This window comes from Choloepus didactylus, chromosome 14, assembly GCF_015220235.1.
Source record: "Choloepus didactylus isolate mChoDid1 chromosome 14, mChoDid1.pri, whole genome shotgun sequence".
NCBI classification, from domain to species: Eukaryota; Metazoa; Chordata; class Mammalia; order Pilosa; family Megalonychidae; genus Choloepus; species Choloepus didactylus.
Genome location: NC_051320.1, coordinates 2,427,364 through 2,440,228, shown reverse-complemented (window position 1 = coordinate 2,440,228; position 12,865 = coordinate 2,427,364). Strand labels below are relative to the sequence as shown.

General features: G+C 38.4%; 1 protein-coding gene across 4 annotated transcripts in view; it reads left to right on the top strand.

The window, feature by feature from the left end:
- The window catches only part of LOC119509220 (zinc finger protein 596-like), a 69,554-nt gene that overhangs the window by 45,680 nt on the left and 11,009 nt on the right, over positions 1 to 12,865 (top strand). Inside the window, exon 1 of one of the 4 annotated variants that reach the window (XM_037803141.1) lies at positions 7,239 to 8,086. The exons of 1 other annotated variant lie outside the window; for it this stretch is intronic. The gene's annotated coding sequence lies outside the window, so the exon portion shown is untranslated. Of the gene's footprint in view, positions 1 to 7,238; positions 8,087 to 12,865 lie in introns of those variants that run through there. 2 more of the 4 variants (XM_037803140.1, XM_037803138.1) reach the window with 2 other exon arrangements.

The window sequence follows — 12,865 nt, the reverse complement described above, 5'->3', positions numbered from 1 at the left end:
AGTCCAAAACCACTGATTTATCATTTCACTTTATGTATTTTAGATCCTGTAGGAAGTAAATAGTGGAGTTACAAATCAAAAATACAGTAGTATTGGTATTATATTTACTATGTGATCTTTATTGGAAATCTTTATTTCTTCATGTAGTTTTCATCAATTGTTTAGTGTCCCTTCCTTTCAGCCTGTACAGTTCCCTTTAGCATTTCTTATAGGACTTATCTACTGGTGGTGATGAAGTCCCTCAGCTTTTGATTATCCGGGAATGTTTTCATCTCCCCATCATTTTTACCCTCCAGGTGTTTGTGAATTTTCTGAGTCTCTGATGATTATTGACTTCTGTTTGTATTCCATTGTGGTCAGAGAATGTGCTTTGAATAATTTCAATTTTTTTTTTTTAAATTTATTGAGGCTTATTTTATGTCCCAGCATATGGTCTATTCTGGAGAAAGTTCCATGATCATTAGAGAAGAATGTGTATCCTGGTGATTAGAGATGTAATGTTTTATATATGTCAAATTTCTCTGTATCTCTCTCTCCTTTCTTTGTTTCTCTGCCAGTAGGGCTCCCTTTAGTATCTCAAGTAGGGCAGGTCTTTTATTAGCAAAATCTCTCAGCATTTGCTTGTCTGAGAAAAATTTAAGCTCTCCCTCACATCTCAAGGAGAGTTTTGCTGGATAAAGTATTCTTGGTTGGAAATTTTTCTCTCTCAGAATTTTAAAAATATCATACCACTGCCTTCTCACCTCCATGGTGGCTGCTGAATAGTCACTACTTAGTCTTATGTTGTTTCCTTTGTATGTGGTGAATTGTTTGTCTCTTTTTTATTTTATTTTGTATTTTGTCTGTCATATTCCTGAGGTCCATTACGATTTTTTCAATTTTTTCCCCATTCTTTCTTTTGTTCTTTCATTTTCCATTCTGTGGTTCTCGAGGTCGCTGAGCCATTGTTCAGCTTCCTCGAGTCTTGTACTATGAGTATCCAGAATCTTTTTTATTTGGTCAACAGTTTCTTGTATGTCCATAAGATCATCTGTTTTTTTTATTTACTCTTGCAATTTCTTCTTTATGCTCTTCTAGGGTCTTCTTCATGTCCTTTATATCCTGTGCCATATTCTTCTTCATGTCCTTTATATCCTGTGCCATGCTCTCATTGTTTGTCTTTAGTTCTTTGACTAATTGCTCCAATTAGTGTTTCCTCTGATCTTTTGTTTTGGGTGTTTGGGTTTGGGTTATCCATATCATCTGTTTTTTACATATACTTTAAAATTTCCTGTTGTTTTTGGGCTCTTGGCCTTTGCTTTACTTGATAGGGTTCTTTTAGGATATGAAAGATTATTCAGACACCAATCTCTAATTTGTCAGATCTACAGCTTGGTGGCATACACTTTCTCTAACTAACCAGCACATGGCGTCCGCGAGTCACGTGTTCACCTCAAGTCAGTTCCTCCCAAATTTGTCTTTGTGGTGTGTGGGGGTCTGGTTCTCGTGGGGTCCATTTGGTGCACCAAGTTGGGTATATTGTTGGTGCTGTCTGCCCTGAATGTGGGGCATGTGTCTGAGCAGTTAGAGAGGCAGGGCAGCTTTAATAATCAAACCTCTCAGGTGTTCCTAGAGATTTAAGGCTGTTTGAAAGAGTCTAAACCTTCATTTCACACTCGCCACAGATTGTCTGTGCTGCTGATCCACAAGTCCTTGGTATTGGCTTAGGGTCCCTGGATTTCTGGGTGGGTTCCTCTTGCCAGCTCTGCCCTTCTCGGGCCTCTGCTGAGGGAAGGCTGTGCTACTTCACAAGTGTGCGCCATCCTTCAAGGGAAGCCCTGGGCCGCCGGGCCGTGCAGGGTCATTCCTAGCGTGCTGTATAGATGGCTGAATGTGGTGTGTTAATTTCCCCGTTTGCACAGCTCCGCCTTCCCAGCTCTGGGACAGTTAGCTGTGGGTGCGCGAAAGGCTATTGTCCGTGCCCGATGTTGTGGCTTGTGTGCGGTGTTGCTGGAAACACTTCCCATCACACTGGGTCCCTGGGCGTGGCTTTGGGCTGTGGCTCCAGCGCCGGGCAGAAGAGTTCCCAGCCTGCTGGGAAGATGGCTGCAAGGGGTATGGTTTTTTTCCCCTTTTGGCTCACCTCTGCCCTCCTTGCTCTGAGACAACTAGCAGTGAGTGTGCGAAAGGCTATCTTCCACACCAGATATGGAGGCGTTTGCACAGCCCTTTACTGCCATGCTTCACTGTGTGGTTCTCGCTGCCATATCTGCAGCCGCTTTTGTTTTTTTTTTTTTTTTTAAAGAACTAGTCCACCTCCAAACGCCAACCTACGGTTTTCCCACTCCGCAGCTTGGCTGCCGGACATTCAGTAGGCTCACTCACTCGTTTCAGAACGCAGACTCCTGGTTTCACCAAGTACATGGTCCCTGTGGATTTAGCAGACCTTGTCCAGCTGGTGCATCGCTGGAACTGTTGTTTTGGGTCACTTCCTGGCCTCTATCTAGTATTTTTCACGGAGGTGTTTTTTTGCCCTGTCTCTCCTAGCCGCCATCTTAGGTTCTCCCTTCAGCATCTTTTGAGATGATCATTTGATTTTTCTCTTTTGATTTGTTAATTTGCTGTAATACATTGATTGATTTTCTTATATTGAACCATCCTTGTATGCCTGGAATGAACCTCAGTTGCTCATGGTGTATGATTTTTTTAATGTGTCTTTGGATTCAATCTGCAAGTATTTTGTTGAGAATTTTTGCATCTATATTCATTAGGGAGATTGGCCTGTAGTTTTCCTTTTTTTCTAGCATCTTTTCCTGGTTTTGGTATTAGAGTGATGTTAGGTTCATAAAATGTGTTAGGTAGTGTTCCATTTTGAGTTGGGTAGCTTTCCTTCCTCTTCAAGTTTTTTGAAGAGTTTTAGCAGTATTCTAATTCTTTCTTGAATGCATGGTAGAATTCACTTGTGAAGCCATCTGGTCCTGGGCTTTTATTTTTTGGGAGCTTTTTGATGACTGACTCAATCTCTTTACTTGTGATTGGTTTGTTGAGGTTGTCTATTTCTTCTCTAGTCAGTGTTGTTTGTTTATGCTTTTCTAGGATTTTGCCCGTTTCGTCTAAGTTGTCTAGTTTGTTAGCATATAGTTGCTTGTAGTATCTTCTCATTATATCCTTTTATATCCTTTATTTCTTCAGGGTCAATAGTTACGTCTCCTTTCCTGTTTCTGCTTGCATTTGTTTGCATCCACTTTTGTTTTTTCTTGTTAGAATAGCTATCGGTCCATCAATTTTGTTGATTTTCTCAAAGAAACAACTTCTGGTTTTGTTGATTCTCTTCACTGTTTTGCTGGTCTCGATTTCATTTGTTTCTGCTCTAATCTTTGTTATTTCTTTCTTTCTGTTTCCTTTGGGGTTAGTTTGCTGTTCTTTCTCTAGTTCCTCCAGGTAAACAGTTAATTCCTCATTTTTTTCTCCCTTCTCTTTTTAATATAGGCATTTAGGGCAATAAATTTTCCTCTCAACACCGCCTTTGCTGCATCCCATGAGTTTTGATATGTTGTTCTAGTTTGTGAATGCTGCCAGAATGCAAAACACCAGAAATGGATTGGCTTTTATAAACGGGGGTTTATTTGGTTACACAGTTACAGTCTTAAGGCCATAAAGTGTCCAAGGTAACACATCAGCAGTCGGGTACTTTCACTGAATGATGGCCAATGGTGTCTAGAAAACCTCTGTTAGCTGGGAAGGCATGTGGCTGGCATCTGCTCCAAAGTTTTGTTTCAAAATGGCTTTCTCCCAGGACATTCCTCTCTAGGCTGCAGTTCCTCAGAAATATCACTCTTAGTTGCTCTTGGAGTGTTTTTCCTCTTTTAGCTTCTCTGGAGCAAAAGTCTGCTTTCAACGGCCATCTCAAACTGTCTCTCATCTGCAGCTCCTGTGCATTCTTCAAAGTGTCCCTCTTGGCTGTGTCAAGCTCGCTCCTTCTGTCTGAGCTTATATACTGCTCCAGTAATCAAGGCTCATGCTGAATGGGGGGGGGGCACACCTCCATGGAAATTATCTCATCAGAGTTATCACCTACAGTTGGGTGGGGCACACCTCCATGGAAACACTCAAAGAATTGCAGTCTAATTAACACTAAAATGTCTGCCCCTCAAGATTTCATCAAAGAATATGGCTTTTTCTGGGGGACATAATACATTCAAACTGGCACATATGTTGTGTTTTCATTGTCATTTGCCTTGAGGTATTTTAATTTCTCTTGTAATTTCTTCCTTTACCCACTGGTTTTCTGAGAGTGTATTGTTTAGCCTCCATATGTTTGTGAATTTTATAATCTTCTGCCTGATATTCCAACTTCATTCCATTATGGTCTGAGAAAGTGTTTTTTTTTAATACCAATATTTTTAAATTGTTGAGATTTGCTTTGTGACCCAACATGTGGTCTCTCCTAGACAATTTTCCCTGATCACTTGAGAAAAATGTATATCCTGCTGTTGTGGGTGGGGTGTAGTGTTCTATAAATATCTGTCAAGTCTAGTTCATTTATCATACAGGTCAACATCTCCATTTCCTTATTTTTTCCTCTGTCTAGATGTTCTATCCATTGATAAGAGTGGTGTGTTAAAGTCTCCAACTATTATTATAGAGGTATGTACTTCTTTCAGTGTTCTCAGTGTTTCTCTCATGAATTTTGGGGCACTTGGGCTTGGTGCATAAATATTTATGAATGTTATGTTTTCTTGATGAATTGACCCTTTTATTAATTTATAATGTCCTTCTTTTTCTCTTTTAATTGTTTTACTTTTGAAGTCTAATTTGTTTGTTATTAATATAGCTACTCCAGCTTTTTTCTGGTTGCTGTTTGCATGAAATAGCTTTCTCCAACCTTTCACTTTCAGCCTATTTTTGTCCTTTTGTCTAAAGTGAGTTTCTTGTACACAGCTTCTGGATGGATTCTGATTTTTAATCCATTCTGCCATTCTGTGTCTTTTTATTGGTAAGTTTAATCATTTGGTAAGTTAACATTTAGTGTTATTACTGTAAGGGCAGTACTTTCTTATACCATTTTGTCTTGTGGATTTTAGATATCATGTCTTATTTTTTCCTCTCTCCCCTTTTACCCTTCCTGATAATCTTCATTTCTACACTCTTCTCCAAACCTTTCTCTCCTGTCTTTTCCTATCAGCCTGTAGCACTGCCTTTTTATTTCTCGTAGTGCTGGTCTCTTATTCACAGACTCTCTCAGTGTCTGTTTGTCTGAAAGTATTTTAATTTCTGCCTCATTTTTGAAAGACAGTTTTGCCAGACAGAATTCTTGGTTGGCAGTTCTTCCCTTTCAGTATCTTAAAAGTATCATACCACCGTCTTCTTGCTGCCATGGTTTCTGCAGAGAAATCTGTACATAGCCTTATCGAGCTTCCCTTGTATGTGAAGGATTGCTTTTCTCTTGTTGCTATCAGAATTCTCTCTGTCTTTGACATTGGACAATCTGATCAGTAAGTGTCTTGGAGTAGGTCTATTGGGATCTATTCTGTTTTGGGGTACAATGTACTTTTTTAATCTGTAATTGTCTGTCTTTCATAGGAGTTGGAAAATTTTCAGTGAATATTTCTTCCATTGTTCTTTCTGCCCCCTTTCTCCTGTCTTCTCCCTCTGGGACACCCATATCACGTACATTTGTGTGCTTCATATTGTCACTCAGCTTCCTAAGAGCCTACTCATATTTTTCCATTCCTTTCACCTTCTGTTCTTTTGTGTGTATGAATTCAAATGTCTTATCTTCCAATTCACTGAGCCTTTCTTTTGCCTGTTCAAATCTACTGTTGTATCCCTCCATTGTCTTTTACATGTCCTCCATTATGCCCTTCATTCCCATAAATTCTGCCATTTGTTTTTTCAAGTTTAGGAATTCTTCTTTATGGTCATCCAGTGTCTTCCTCATATCTTTCATCTCTTTTGCTATATCTTCCCTCAGTTCACTGAGTTGATTTTTGAATTGATTTTGGGGATTTGTTTGAACATCTTTAATTAGTTCTTCCCTCAGCTCATTGAATTGATTTAGCATTAGTTGTCTCAACTCACACTGTATTTCAGTTGAACTATTAGTTTGTTCTTTGGCTGGTCCATATTTTTGTGTTTCCTAGTATGTCTCATTATCTTAAGCTGTCTAGGCATCTGACTGTCTTGATTAGTTTATTCTGGAGCTCGTTTTCACTCTTTTACCTAGGGTATCCTTGTTTGGCTTTGTTCTCTAACCTTTGGTGTTCAATTCAGGTCATTCTAGACCTCTAAATATGTTCTAGTTAGTTGATCAGAAATTTTCACCTCTTGTTTTTCTGTTTCTTGCCCTGCCTGTATGTAGCCTTTTTGTGAGAGGGTCTCCTCAGATATGGTCAACCCCAATCAGGTTTTCCTGACCAGAGAGGCCCAGGTCTCAGAAGGACTATATGGAGTTCCCCTGAGAATGAGACCCTCCTTCCAAGCCTTTAGACTCTGTGCTTTTCCTATCCTGTCTAGCAGGAGGTGCTTGCCAGCCCACAGGTCCCCCACCAGTGTAACGAGTTGTGGAGCCTTTAGTTCTCCCAGTGACCCTGACCCCGTCGGTGGCATGGCTGGCTGAAGTTAGTTTCTGAATTCCAGCCCCTGGGGTCTGAGTTCAGAAAGGAGGGCTGCCACTTGAGCTGGACCATGCCCCCCTTTTCTAGAGGAAGTTATGCTCTTTAGGGAATTGTCTCCCCCACTAGCCTTATTGCTTTGTCTCCCAGAGCTGTCTTAGCTCTGCTCTTGCTTCTGCCCAAATTGCAAGTATTTGAGGCTTTCTGTAACAGGCTACTTAGAATAGTTATTTAAAATAAAGAGAAAAGGATTTTTAAAAAAGGAGAAAATGAAAAGAAAGGCCTAGTATAGACTATTTAATAAAGAAAAGTACTTTAGTCTTATTATCTCTTCCTACTAGATAGTTACTCTGAGACACCCTTAATTCCACCATTGCTGTTTGGATGGGCTATGGAAATTCAAAAAGGTAAGGAATTGGAGAGCAACTGAGGAATAAACAAGAAACTAGAAAAACTGTCTTTTCAGTGAAGGGCCCTGGCTTCCTGGGCTTGCATATGTACCTGATTCTGTTTGAACCCAGCCCTTCATATTATGTTCATCCCAACTCAAAGTCTGTTTTTTTTTGTTTGTTTGTTTTTGTTTTGTTTTGTTTTTTTGCAGTTTTTTCTAGCCCTGCCTCCTCTCCTCCTGGCTGACTGCTCCCAGATTCTCCAGTGTTGGGTCTCAGTTTATCTATGGTTGGAGTTTTTGTTCAGCAGTATGTTTGTTAATCATTTCTGCAACTGGGTCTATGTTGAGCCTCCGTCATGGTTCCAAGCAGTGATGGCCCCAACTTCCTCAGGAAACCAGCTGCACAACAGTCCGCTGTGCCTGGCAGGGAGGGGCATGGGCCCCCTGGCTGCAAGAATGTACAGATTTTACTGATCTCAGCTGCTTCACATGTTTGAGACTGTTCTATTATGTGTGTCTGAACTCAGATTTCCATGAGGTGTCTGTAACAAACAGTTCCTGGCTATCTACCAGCTACCCCAGAGGAGTAACTAAAACCCACACCTCACCACTTTGTCTTCTTGCCCTGTCTCTGCCCTTTATTTTTAATTACACCCTTACTCCAGTGAATTCCATGTTTTTGTCCATAGAGATCTGGTGTGTCTGATTTTCTGCTGTACCTCCAGGATCCAGAAATTTCCTGGTAAAAAGAATTGAGTCAAAAGTACTTATCGAAGGAACAAAGGAAATGTGTTTTCAACATTTTATGAGGTTTACATTTTTAATTGAAAAATGTAATTGAAGTAAACATGGTGTGTCCCATAGAATGAAGCCTTGTGTAGTTTATCTCTGTAATCAGGGTGTGTCCCTTCTAATGTAGCACTGATTAGGTTTATTAGTTTTTTGTTCCCTATATAAAAGGAAGACACAATGGAGGTGGCATTTCACCAGAGAAAAGGCAGCTGAACAGTGGAGGACCTGGTAGAAGAGCAAAGTGCTTCTGTCCTATAGAACCTGCTTCAGAATCTAGCTGATCTCATTTTCTCCTTCACTTTTGGTTCTGGTGAGTTCTCTGTTTTGTTAGAGGTGAACCAGCCTCACTCATTCCCATTTTATAAATCCTGTCAAATTTCAGACACTTTTTTCCTCGAAGTAATACCTCAAAATCTTTAAATTTTACCACTGTCTACTGCTATTTCTCTATTTATGTCATCTCTCTTCCCAGAGTTGACATCAAACATAAATTAATTTATGCATTATCATATATTCATTTATGATAGAAGGGGACCATCACTTCGATCAAGCATTTTTCAGTGTAACTAGGCTAAGACAACATAGGAAAATATAAGAGAACCATGGAAATCTAATATTTGATGACCTAAAATCATTGTTAGTAAACTAATAATGCCACTTTTTAAATTTCAGTACAGTTCATTTAAAAAATAAAATGACAAATTATTACTTTAAGTATCAGATTCCAGTAACTAAAATGAAAATATATTGTATTATTTAAGAAATATTTTCTTTACATCTAAAGAGATATCTTAAAATTTTTCACTTGTTTAATTTTTAAAATTTGTTACAGTATTTTATTTATAGAGAAATCAGTAATGAAGCTCTCATTTACTTCAGGAATCCCTAATATTTTGAAGCCTCTAGGCTTTCCAGTCCTTAGGACTTCAGCTAAATCTGACTTGAAGAGACCTAAACTGAATATTTTCTTTTTTCTTGGTAATAAAGTATGTACAATCTAGAATGGTGTAATATACTTTTTCCTTGAATATAAACTTTCAGCACAAGTATTTCTCTTCATATAGAGTCATGCTGTTGTCTAGGTCAGATTAAACAATTACCTTCTGATTAAATTTTAATGTATGGAAAAAGGGAGGTGTGTCACAGCCTCGAAGTTGGTAGATTGCAAGTCCTCTAAGAGGTAAAAACAAAGAAACAAACAAAAAAAGAGGAAGGATTCTCTTTTTGCAGGTGGTCTGTATTATTGCTGCAAACCAACAAAATCCACAGAACAGGAACGCTGCAGAGAAAACACCTAAAGGTTGCTTTTGGGGCATTAGAAGAATGGCATAATTAAAGGTCATAATCTGTTTTTCTTTATTGCATCTACACAGTTTACCTAAATAAAGGGTAATTATTTTATAAAGTATGCATAATTTCATTAGACTCATCACGATTGGCATTATACTTAATTAAGGGTTCTTCAGATTCTTTGTCTCCTGAAGTTATCAGTAACATAAAAAGAGTGTTTGCCTTCAAAACAATGTTGTTGCTAGAGAAAGGAAGTCTGAGCTCCAGAGTGTAGTGGCTGCATGCTCAACAGAGACTTTGCTTCATGGTCTTTCCCAATTTATTTGAGTTCTGGTGAGTGTTGGGGAGAATTTTTACCAGGAGTGACACCATCCCTTTTTCCATGCATTAAAATTTAATCAGAAGGTAATTGTTTAATCTGACCTAGGCATTTGGGGGCCAACCTTCCGAGGGTAGATTAGGATGTTGTAGCATGATATTTCTCTGTATTTAAAATGTGAGTGTTCAGTGTGAAAATTGCCTGATCTTACCATTCAGAGGTTGATTTTTTTTGCATTTAGACAGAAGAGAGACCATAAATATGTGGTTGGATGGAGGGATAGATAGATTGATTGATTTTATAATGGCAAATTTGATGAGTTGCCTGAAAGAGTAATAGGATAGCAATTAAGTGGGAGTGAAAGGGCAAGACTAACTTTATTGGAATTCAGTTAAGGGATCTCTGAGGGACTGACATTTAAATTAAGATTGAAAGAAAATGAGTGTGGTATGGGAGGGTATGTGTGGACTGAGGTGAAAACAGTCCTCAGTAGTGATAATAGCAATGTTTAATTGTGCTTAGATGTTTAAAGATGACATGTAAAAAATCAATCCCTGAATGCCTGGTGGAGCATTTAACTAAGATTGGAGACTAGGGAAGGAGTAATGTTTATAATTTGGGTGTTGAGGAGATAATGTCTTGTGATAGATTTCATTTTATGTGCATATAATTAAGCAAGTAGCCATGATAGCTGAGAAATGGAAACCAGATAAGTGTTTCATCACTTTCAATTTAGAGGTAGATAAGGAAGAGATTAATGAAATTGAATAAATTTGTGAACAGACCAGTACAGTGCATAAAATGAGGAGAGAAGTGAAACTGGGATTTAGTTTCAAAATGTTCCAGTAGTGTTGTTTGAGGACTTCTTTGCAGTGGACATGGGAAAGGAGTGTCCAGAGTCCTTTGAATACAGTCAGGACATGCGATGTCACAGAAAGCAAGGAAAAAGAAGGTTCTAAAAAAGATTTGGTCCAATTCTTTTGTTCCAAGTAAGGATTTATTTTTTGGGAGATCATTAGTGATCTCCAAGTTTTATGATTGAGGATATCAGTGTTGATTTTTGTGAGTCAAAGGGTACGGTGCATATGAGGATATGATAGGTGCCCTGTCAGTTTCGCAAGGAAGGATCTGGAGAGTGAGAGCTTGAGAGAAAATACATTCACCAGGAGTTTTTCCTTTTTTTTTTCTAAATGGAAGGATAAAAAAAAATGAGCTTGACGGATGATTGATTGTGAAGAGAGGGAGAGTTTTCTGTTAAATGAGATTTAATTTGTAATCAATAATATAGTTGACAACAAAATAAGAGATTGAGATTAATTGGAGGCATTGGACTTGGCTAGAGGTAAAATGACTTTTCTATTTAACAGGAGAGAAGGAGTAACTAATGTGTTTGCATTTAGAGATATTTGAAGATATTAAGGTGTTAGTATGATTTAACCAGTTACATATTCCATCTGCTTAGGAGGAGGTAATCTCATCTGTTGAAAGTGAAAGTAGGTGATAGATTGCATGAGATTCAGAAGGTTTGGAGAAGGTTTTGAATATTTATGGAGTATGCAGGAATGATCTGATTAGCAAGACAGTACAGTTGTCAGGTATACTTGAAAACCTCTAGGAGTTGTGAATCTGTGCTGTTCCAGGATTAATATCTTACTCAAGTACTGTGCCAGATGTAGTAACAGAAAATTACAGGTATTTGAATTCACCAAATATTGACGTTTTGATTGGTAAATGTGTTAAATAGTCTGAGAATCATAATATTGGTCTTATTGCACCTTTTGAAATTACGAACTGTGGACTAAACTGGGCAGTATAAATGAGAGTGAGAGGATGATGATTGTTGGGAGGGGTTACTGCACTGTAGTTCCCATGTAGAAGGAGGATCTGAGTATGGGGAGTATTCTTGTGGAGAAATTAGGAAAGGATCTTGTGGCCATAGGGTTGGAACTCTGGTGTTTGATGTTAGAGGGATATGCCAGGTAAAAATTGTGAGTGGTGTGTAAAATTCCAGGAATATAACCTTGGCAGACAAGCAGAGTGTGCTAGTTTAGATATATTATATCCCCCAATAAAAAGCCATGATCTTTTAATCCAGTCTCCTGGGATATTTGGATTATGTTGTTTCCATGGAGATATGACTCACCCAATTGTAGGGGATAATTTTGATTAGATTATTTCCATGGAGGTGTGGCCCCACCCATTCAGCGTGGGTCTTCATTAGTTTTACTGGAGTTCTTTAGAAAGAGCCACACAGGCCCAGAAGCTTGCTGGTGTAGCTTGGAGATGCTTGGAGTTGTGGACTCCTGCTGTTGGCTGACATGTAGACATTTTGGAGAATGCTATTTTGAAAAGCAACCTGGGAGCAGGCAGATGCCAGCCACATGCCTTCCCAGCTAACAGAGGCTTTCCAGATGCCAATAGTCTTTTATCCAGTGAGGGTATACTCATGTTTATACCTTGGTTTGGACACTTTTATGGCTGTAGAACTGTAAATTTGTAACTTAATAAATCCCCTTTATAAAATCCAATTCTTTCTGGTATTTTGTATAATGGCAGCATTAGCAAACTAGAACACAGAGCCGAGTTCTAATTCTAGCTGTGTCATTATCTGTCATAAAGTTTTGTCATAATACTAAAATTTTCTGAAACTCTGATCATATAATTTATTAACTCGCTAAATAAACCATAAATAGCAGGATTATTGTGAGGATTAAATAAGCAAATACAGTTAATCATCAAGCAAGTCAAACATAATGCACCATTTTTTTTCTCTTTTTTCTGGACCTCAGATACAAATTGGTGAATTATCATCATTTGTCCATGAAATACATTTATTTATTAACAGTGTCTTAGAGGGAAATATACTGGTTATAAATGATTAATGCTTTCATACACACATACAAACACACACATCACATATCAGAGAGAGAAAGAGAAATGCAGAGATGTTCCCACAAATGATTAATATGGGACAGGACTACAGGAACCACTTTACTAACTTATCAGATGGAATAACCAGATATCCTCACAAACCACTACATTCCATATTTTCTGAGCCTCCTCACCTGAGGATTGTGGGACATGACAGAAAACTTAGGAACATGTACTTCTGTTACTTTCTTTTACAAGGGATTTTGAGGTCTTGATTTGGAGACTGGACATCACTGATCCCTCCAAATGAAGTTAGTCCTTAAATTGATTAACCCCATCATGAAATAATTTTGAAGCTGCATGATAGATACCTGTTCTCCTTCATTAGTGCTGCCATTATGCAAAATACCAGAAATCTATTGGCCTTTTTTTTTAAATTTATTTTTATTTATTTATTTTTATTTTTGAAATAAATTCAAAGTTATAGGAACAGTTGCAAAAACAATACTAACCCTATACAAAGAATTCCATCATACCCTGACCCCCCTCCCTCGATAGCTCAATCCACCAACTTTAACATACTGTCACATCACTATTTCTTTCCCTCCC